Source organism: Lycorma delicatula, chromosome 1, assembly GCF_047948215.1.
Source record: "Lycorma delicatula isolate Av1 chromosome 1, ASM4794821v1, whole genome shotgun sequence".
NCBI lineage: Eukaryota > Metazoa > Arthropoda > Insecta > Hemiptera > Fulgoridae > Lycorma > Lycorma delicatula.
This window is the reverse complement of record NC_134455.1, coordinates 331,689,169-331,698,383: the sequence shown is the minus strand read 5'-3', so window position 1 is coordinate 331,698,383 and position 9,215 is coordinate 331,689,169.

The following is a 9,215-nucleotide window of genomic DNA, read 5'->3' as shown; positions in this document are numbered from 1 at the left end:
AGGTGTAACACTGTAAGGTGATTAAATATATACACGAATTTTTTTAATGAAATTTCGTAATTAAAGTTTTAAATACGAAGTAACACCTGAAATTATTTTTACAATTAATAATATTATTATCTGAAAAACTTAAGAGAGGATTAATAATTTTCGGAGATAAATAGATATGTCAAAGTTTGCTGGTGACATGGTCCATTTGACAGAAACTAAAAATCAGTTTCAAAAAATAGTGATCGGCTTAATATTGGATAGATTCATTTTTAGAAGAGAAGTTGAATTTTAAAATAAATAAAAATGAAAAAAAAATTACAAATCTTGATACAAAAACAGATAGTATGAAATTAAATACGGAGTGATTTATTTAAAAGATGCCACCTTCAATTATTTTCATATGATTTGATACAACGGAAAGAATGAGAAAAGTAACACAATGAAATCTTTTGTTTTATAGATATTATCCAATTTACAGAAAAATTATTTTTATAACTATTCTTTTTTTTACACTTTGTAGCAGGTTCCTTGAGCGTCTACACATTTTTGTACACGGTTACAACGCAATTTGTAACTATCTAAAACCTAAATAGTAATTGAAAATATTTTTGTTCGTTCAAAGATTGAGAATTTGCGTTGTAAACTATCCCTTTTAAGTACACCAGTGGTAAAAATTATGCGTAATAAGAAACCATTCCTGAGTTTCTTTAATCGATCCTGTACGCGCGCAAGCCTCAACTGTAGCATCGATCTGTTATAGAATACATTTTGTGAAAAAACAAACTAAAAGATTACCGCATAACTTCTTTCCCTCTAACATAGAACTGAGAACCCTCAGTATTTTATCCAAGTAAATAATTTTACTCGGTAACCCCTGGATATACCTTACGTACGTACCACGGTATAAGAAAAATCTATAATTATCCATGTATAAATCAAGCGCCCCTACTGAGTGGGGACATTCATTGTTTTCATTAATTTTTGGAATACATTAATTTCTGCTTTAAACTGTTTCAGTCTTTCTTGACTGTGATGTATGTGCAGCGTTTAAAGTACAAGTGACGCTTATGAAAATTTATTTCTATGAGAATAATGATACTCATTACACAACCAACCCCCTGAGGCGAATAGAATGGCCTTGCTTGTACGGCAGAATATCATCTGAATTTCAGTGGGCTTCGCCTGCTGATTCCAAGTCAAGAGTATATATATGGCTATTATATATATATATATATATATATATATATATATATATATATATATATATATATATCATCGTATAATAATGTATTCGATTCACTACGAAGGCAAGAAAATACTTCACTCCTCTCCTTAATAAACTTGGCATGAAGTGCTTATTGATTTTAGGAATGATTGTACTATTTTTTAAGGAGTAAATATTTTTCTTATGTAAGGTCACCAACAATTTTATTAGGTTATATCACTTAACTCACCTAGCGATTATTATGATAACTATAGTATATGGGTGATGTTACACGTTAGGGAATGTAGGAAACAATTTGAGATGGGCTGCTTTTAAATGTTTTCCTACCCGTATTACGGTAGGAAAACATAGTAGAAGCAGAAGAAGATTTAATTTGGGTAGTAAAATCAATAAAGACGGAAGGAATAAAAAAAATATATAAAAACAGATCGCTATATAAGATTTCACGGCCAAAAATGTTAAATGTAATTCAAACGCTAGTGTTAAATTTAGTATCGAATATGCAGTTGTTTCATTGAGTTCTTAAATACATTTCTTTGGAGTATATTGTTTTTTTTTTCTTTTGAGGTGGAGGAACGCCATTTACGGGCGCCGAAGCAGTGTCGGACTCGCTAACAGGTTCCGCAAGCTGTTACAGAAAATGCGTATGTATTCCTGCGCAATACCGACTAAACCTCCACTCCTGACGACCCCACCTCCTGGGAAACCGCTAATAAAGCATTACTTCTGGAGGGCGGTAAGCGCCCACACACACATTTGGTCTCCACAAGCAAACATCATCCATACCAGACCACTACACGCACACATTGCACACCACAAATACCTAAAGAGGAAAACATTCAGAAAAAGTAAATAAAAATATATTACTGTACGATAAGGATAACTGGAAGCCAGTAAAGGAAAGCGTCGTCTAAAATATGATATTATAGAAGAATTTTTAAAAATTGGTCGGTCAAATAGAAAGATTTCAAATAGAAAAATTTTTTCTAGAAATGGAGAAGAAAGAAGCTTAAAGGGAATTTTATTCGTATTAAAAGAAGAGATACGAGGAAATGACGACTGGTTTTTAAACGGACCCGCTTCTCAAAATCTAAGCGTAATTTTAAAATTGAAGATTCAGAAAGAATTGAGAAGTTTTCGGTTTCAACTAGTGAAAAGTTCGTCGTGCATTCAAATCAGATCAGTAAGGTTTACACTTGCTTTCGACCAAGGAACCGGAATATTTGAATACCGACGAAAAATGAAAACGAGTTAATGAATACCTCTAACCTAATTTAGTTACAATTTCAGAAATCAAGAGAAAATATTTTAATACTCATATTGAAACATATTTATTCAACTGTGATCCATAGATCGAACATCTTGTAACGATATCGATACTCGGGGTTCTCCACGCGAAAGAAATTCATGATATAAAACTCAGCAGGAAAGGTCAGAGCAACAATTATCTGGGATAAGAAAGAATTTTATGACCGACTGCATTAAGGTTTAAAAATTAATTTAGTTAAATATTCAAATCTAGCATAGAGGATTAAAAGATTGCTAATATTTAAAAAAAGACGGGAAGAGAGGTGAAGAATGGTTGCGTACGGTCTTTCTTTTAGACCGTGCACAATGCTAAAAAGACGATAGCTATTTTGAAGAATTTTAATTTATATTTTTAGATCACCCATCTCATCCGCCATTTCCAATTTTCCCATTTTTAAAGAGAATTTGGAGATAAGACAACTTTTAAACGATGTGGAGTCGATAACAGTAGCACAGCACTGCTTTAATAATCAGGCAGGAGCTTATTTTATAAACGTAAAAATTACTATACCAAATGTGTTGAAGTTGGGAGTGAACGTCTGGAATAATGTATAAATTTATAGCTCTAGGTCAGGCCGAGATTTTTTCAAAACGGATAAACATATATCCAACTGGTTACTATGAGATTAACAATTAAAATACTTCAGTTTAAAAGTGAAGTATCAATTTAAAAATTTAATTAAATTAATACGTGACATATCATAAAAGATAAAGAAATTATGTATATCGTAATAAAAAAATGTTATTTATAAAATGAATTATCTATATTTACAACAAAAGGGACAAGATATTTTCTCTGAAGACTATTTTTTTTTTCTAACCTTAAGTACCATTATATTTTACGATAAATATATATACTTAAAATATATTTTTTTTTAAATATCTGAAGTAAGTGAATCTTCTTTGGCTTGTTTGGAAAAAAAAACAAAAATAAATTCGATTCGTCTACTACTTAAAATTTAGTTGAAATGTAGTTCAATGTACAGAGTGGCGCACAAAATGATCCAACATTTGGTTTTGTTAAATATATACTCGTATTTATTTGAATCGCAATATAGAAAAGTAAAATACGTGTTTACTATATACCTGGAGATTATATTGTGCTTATCACATATTCAATATGACCACCATCACGTCTAGCAACTTCTTCAACACCAACTCCTGTCTTGTTAATAACTCGACGACATATCCTCGGTTATCTCGTTGCACGCCTCAATGATCAGCACCCGCAGATCATCACTGTACGAGGATGTTTAGGGAAAATCTTTTCCTTTAGAAATCCCCAAAGAAAATTATCACACGGATTCAAATCAGAACTTTTCAGGGGCCAGTTCTGAATACACGCAAAACGATTACGAAATCGGTTTCAAATGACATTTGCGTTAAAAGTTTCATGCAAAAAGTCTAAAGCATTAGCTGTGTATGGTCTGACTCCATCCTGCATGAACCACTAGTTTTCTAATTGAAACCCTTTTGCAAGAAGCTGAGGAACAAAATTATTACGCAGCATGTTTAGATAACGTTCACTGTTCACTGTCTGTTCAAAAAAGAATGGTCCTACTACCCCATGACTTGAGATAGCGGCTCATACCGTAATTAATAGAGGGTAATGTACCTTTTCATGAAGCACGTGTGGATTTTCGGAAGCCCAAAAACGCGCATTTTGTTTATTAACAACCCCGTCTAGGTAAAAATGTTCTTCATATGAAAACCAAACATTGTTTAACAATACGTCTTGGTTCGCGGCCCATTCAGCGAACGTCATTCTTTGATATTTACTGTCAGTCGTTAATTTAGGCAACACTGTTATTTTGTGCGCATACAATGCAAATTAGTTTTTAAAATTCGCTGCACAGATCGCCTAGAAATTGCAAGTTGTGCTGCTGGTTTTCTTGTTGATTTGCCCGGGCTCGTCAGCAACTCTGGTCTAACAGCTTCGACAATCTGTGAAGAACGACATTGGCAGGCCGTTTGCGCTTACTCTCAAATACTGAACCGTCACTATTAAATTTTTCGTAAAGTCTACGTATTGTTTTAAATGAGGGCGACCACTGAGTTTGAAAGTGTGCACGAAACCGTCTTTGATTAAGCATCACACTTTTCGTTTCGTTAAAAACAACAGTCTTTACGCGCTTTTCAAGTCAGTCTTCCTTTGTCAGCCATCATGGAACGAGACACAAACAGCGCACTCGGAAAGTAATATTCATAAACTGCTGTCACTTCTACCGACATAAAACACTTCAATAATTATTAACCTAAACAATTATTGGCAAAACAAATGTTGGATTATTTCGAGCGCCATTCTGTATATACATGAGAAACATATACATATTTTCTCTTGACAGAAAATGGGATACTTCCACTGAAGTATTTGTTTCTTTGCACATCTCTACCAAAATTTTCTTAGCGATGCTGATGTAACGCACTTACAAGTTAAAGAAGAATCGGTAACAATTGATTTTTTGGGAATACCTGATGGTTCCATTTTCAATCGATACCTGTGATAAAAAGAACGTTATACTTTGGAAACTGAACATTATTTCTATTTATTTTCGGTTTGCTGATTCGTAAAAGCGTAATCTGCTCGCAAGCTATCGACTATCACAAGCTTTATAATTTTTTTACTTTCTCTATGTTTAGTGTGACTAGAAATAAACCCAATCGGACTGAGTGTTGAACCAAATTTTTAGCTCCCGTGAAATGACAAACATTTAAAAAACCATTATTATATGTATGTAATTTCAAACCTATAACCTGAACTAAACGCTTACCCCCTGTTATGCTAAAGATTGATTACAATTTATAGTAACTGGAGTCAATATATTGTGATGTGACATTTTCAGACGGGTGCGCAGAACAAATATGTTTATTTTGTTTTTAATTTTATTCAAACGAAGTAAAATGCATGTTGTAACGGCTGAGATTCCCCAAAAACCCTATAATTTCCGCTAAAAATGTGGACGATTTAGACTACAAATTATTACATTAATGTGTCTATTTCTAGTCAATTAATGACTGAGATTAGAAAAAATTAACTGTGTAAACGATTTGTGGGACAACATGGAATAAAAAAAAGAAAAAAGGGACTGAGATGATCGTATTATTCAGTATAAAATGTAAGATCATCTTCTGCTTAGAAAGTTGTACCATATTTATGCAGAGCATAAAGGGACAATTATTTTAATAGAAATTAATCAAATTAAGCTTTTATTTATAATTTAATAAGAGTATTAAATCTGTCTTAGTGAAAAATCAAGGTAGTAAATACTAATAGATTTTTTTTTATCAACCATCTGAACTGCAAAAATCACTCTACTTGAGACTACGTAAAAGAAATTAGATCGATGAAAAGTGAAAAAGATATCGAAAAAATCTATATTTGAGGAGAGTAGATAAGGCGATGGAATATTGTAGTTTAATTTCTGACAAAATTTAGATAATAGTATTGTAATTCTCAAGAACATTTTAATTAGTGAAAGATCGTTTAATAAAGAATGTAAAATCAAATTCTAAACAAATTAACTTTTTTAAAGAAATTAAATGAAATAGTGATACGATTTAATTTTTAATATTTTTCATGAAAAGAAAATGTTTATTTCTTTAAAAAACAGTAACAACAATGCGTATATGAGATTGCACAGACACCGGGAACTCACCGATCTTCTTCGAAGATTGAACTTTTTGGCTTTGATTATCGTTTACAGTTTCGATGTACAAACCATTAAAAGTCTTATAAATTTCCTTGACAGGATCACCAACACAATTTGTAGTTTCTTGAACGATTAAGAATGGGCTAACTTTCTGGAAGTTTCCATTCTCTCTTGTAATCACTTAATGTCTTAGTTTAGGTGCATTGTTGCGAAACAAAGTTTTCCTAAAATCTTTTCTAATTTTGTCAGTATCTTTTCTACATTTTCTCCTCGCTTCTGGCGAGTCGGCCGTTTTTAACTGAGGGTTTTTATGTGCCACGTTGACTTGTTCAAAATGTCGCATTAAAGTTGATCCCTTCTGTAGCAAGGCTAGCCGCGGGGTACGTCCCCTTTCCAGGGCTACTAACCTCGGAGGTCCGATCCGGTACTGTGGTGGAACCGGCATATGTCCTGGAGAGAGCGGATGCGCAATCTCTGTACTGATTCCAGGCCCCCTACTCACGAAAAAATACATCGGTACCTTCGCTACATGCTTACCATCGCAGGGGGCATGTGAACAACGGAAGGATCTCCGTTACACCTAGAATAACATTAACCCCGGCCGCCACACCGCCGGCTCTAAATGTGGTATAAGTTCATTTCCAAATCATTTACAATCTGCATGATCTGCAGGTGGCCGAGAAAATCCAATCCAACATAGTGACCTGAAGACGTTAGACAGGTCAAAAATGATCACATTTCCGAGGAAAACACTCGGAACCCCGTTAGCCAGCTATATGTATTGTACGTATTTACAGCTGTTGCCGCCCTAGACGTGGAACATAGGTATGTGTTCCGGAAGTGGGCATTATCTACCTCAGGGCATATTTTTTTTTTATGTTTTAGCGGCATCGACTGCTATAGTAATTAGTCCCTTTCCACTTCAAAAAAATATATAAATTTCTTTTCCTCCCCTACAAAAGAACACTAGCGCAGTCAAAGACCCTCTTGTCAAAAAGGGCATCTATAAATAGACGACGAAGGTTATTAAAACCTCACAAAACACAACATAACAAGGGAGTAAGGCCCTTTTTATTTTAAAAACTTTCTAACCATTTCTTACGAAATTTGTCAAAAACCTTCAAGAAAACATTTCACTGTAATTAAAAAAACACATTAAAAAAATTTTTCGACACAAAATGACAAGGGTGTAAAGGGTCCTTACCACTTAACATCTCACAGATCATTTATTATGAAACTGTTCAAAAAACACCAAAACACATGTTAAAACTATCATGTTCAAAAGATAAAATACAACATTTATTAAAATAAATTCTTCATAGAAACATAAAAACCAATCTCTTCTTAAATTCTATCGCCTTGGTTTCCCTTTAGAGGATCTCCTGCTACCGGTATCGGATGACACCGGCTCCGTTGGCGCGGTCAGCGGTACATCACAGTCCAGACTAGAGCAATCACCGCTAGAACATGTAGGGCGGCCGAATGTCTCTCCCTCTCAGCTAAAGGCCTTCGTGCTTTCGGAGGCTCCTTTTTCCAAATTTTTCGTTTTCTAATATCTTTACTTCTGATTTCGCAGATTCCTGAATGGAGCTTTTTCTAGCTGAACTTTTACCTTAGATGCTTTCTCTCGTTTTCTGCTTTTTAGCTTCACTTGTGTACTACTAGTTGTAGGTTCATTCTTCGGCTTTATAGAATTCTTTTCGTCGGAAACTTCTGCTTTCTTCTGCGTCGGTTTTGGACTGTTTCCTCTTGATGATCGTCCCTTCAATTTTTGATTGATGATATGTTCGACCGTGTTTGCTAAGAGCGGTGATATTTCTGATATTATTTCTTTCCTGATTATATATATATATATATATATATATATATATATATATATATATATTCCTGAATATTATATTCCTGATATACTTCCTGAATAGCTACTTCTTCCCTGTAAATAAGACAATTTCTAGGTCTCGCAGAATGGTATCCAATGACAATTGACACATACAGGTGAGCCTTTGCATGGGTCATCAGGATGCAATGGCTCACCACAGTGTCAGATTTATTTCCTGGTACATCTCGCTACAGTATGTTCAAATTGTTGACATCCAAAGTATCGCAGTGGAGTCGGTATAAAAGGACGTACATTCAGTCTTTGAAATTCTGCCTTAATTTTTTCCGGACACTTCGGTTTATTGAAGGTCAGGACGTGCGACGCGGAGGGAACAATTTCTTTGTTTCGTCGTTTATTCAATCGTCGACACGCAACAAATCCTTGCACATGCAACTCTTCGATGATTTTCTCTTCAGTGCAGTTCAATAAATCTCTGTATACAACACCCTTTGGGATATTTAATGTACCATGCGTGGTATATAATTACTATTATTATTATTTATTTTACTACAGGGTTGCATGGACTACATTAATTACATTCTAAAATCACTTTAAAAAATAAATAAACAGAGTATACAAATGATAGATAAATTAGCTATTGGTTGAATTATTCACAGTAATAATAATAAATTAATTAATGCGCAGTTGTTTCGTATAACGATAAGATAGACTTAAAATTTTCCATACTTAATAACGCAATTTTTAAAAATAAACGATTGTGTTGAACATTATTATTATTATAATATTATTATTATTATATTTTTTTTTTGCTGATGTTTAAATAACTGTATTTTAATTATCTTCATCAACAACTAAGTAAATTCTAATCAGTAGAAAAACTTAATTAAAGCTTATCAATTTTACAACTGCCAGATATAAGTATTAATTAATTATCTATAGATAAGAACAATACATTAAATATTCATACGACATGAATATGATGATATTAATAAGCCCAAATATTATTTTTTAACTAGAGCGATTGATTAAAGCTAATTAAAAAGATGTCTTGGACAAACAAATAATTTTTTCTTTACCGGTTCAAGGTCACTGTCTGCCCAGTTAGAAAAATCTTAAATTATTTTTTCCCTTTTACTTTCTACTATTTTGGATCACTAGTAGAGACATTTAATAACTAAGACAGTATTTTAATTTAATAAGT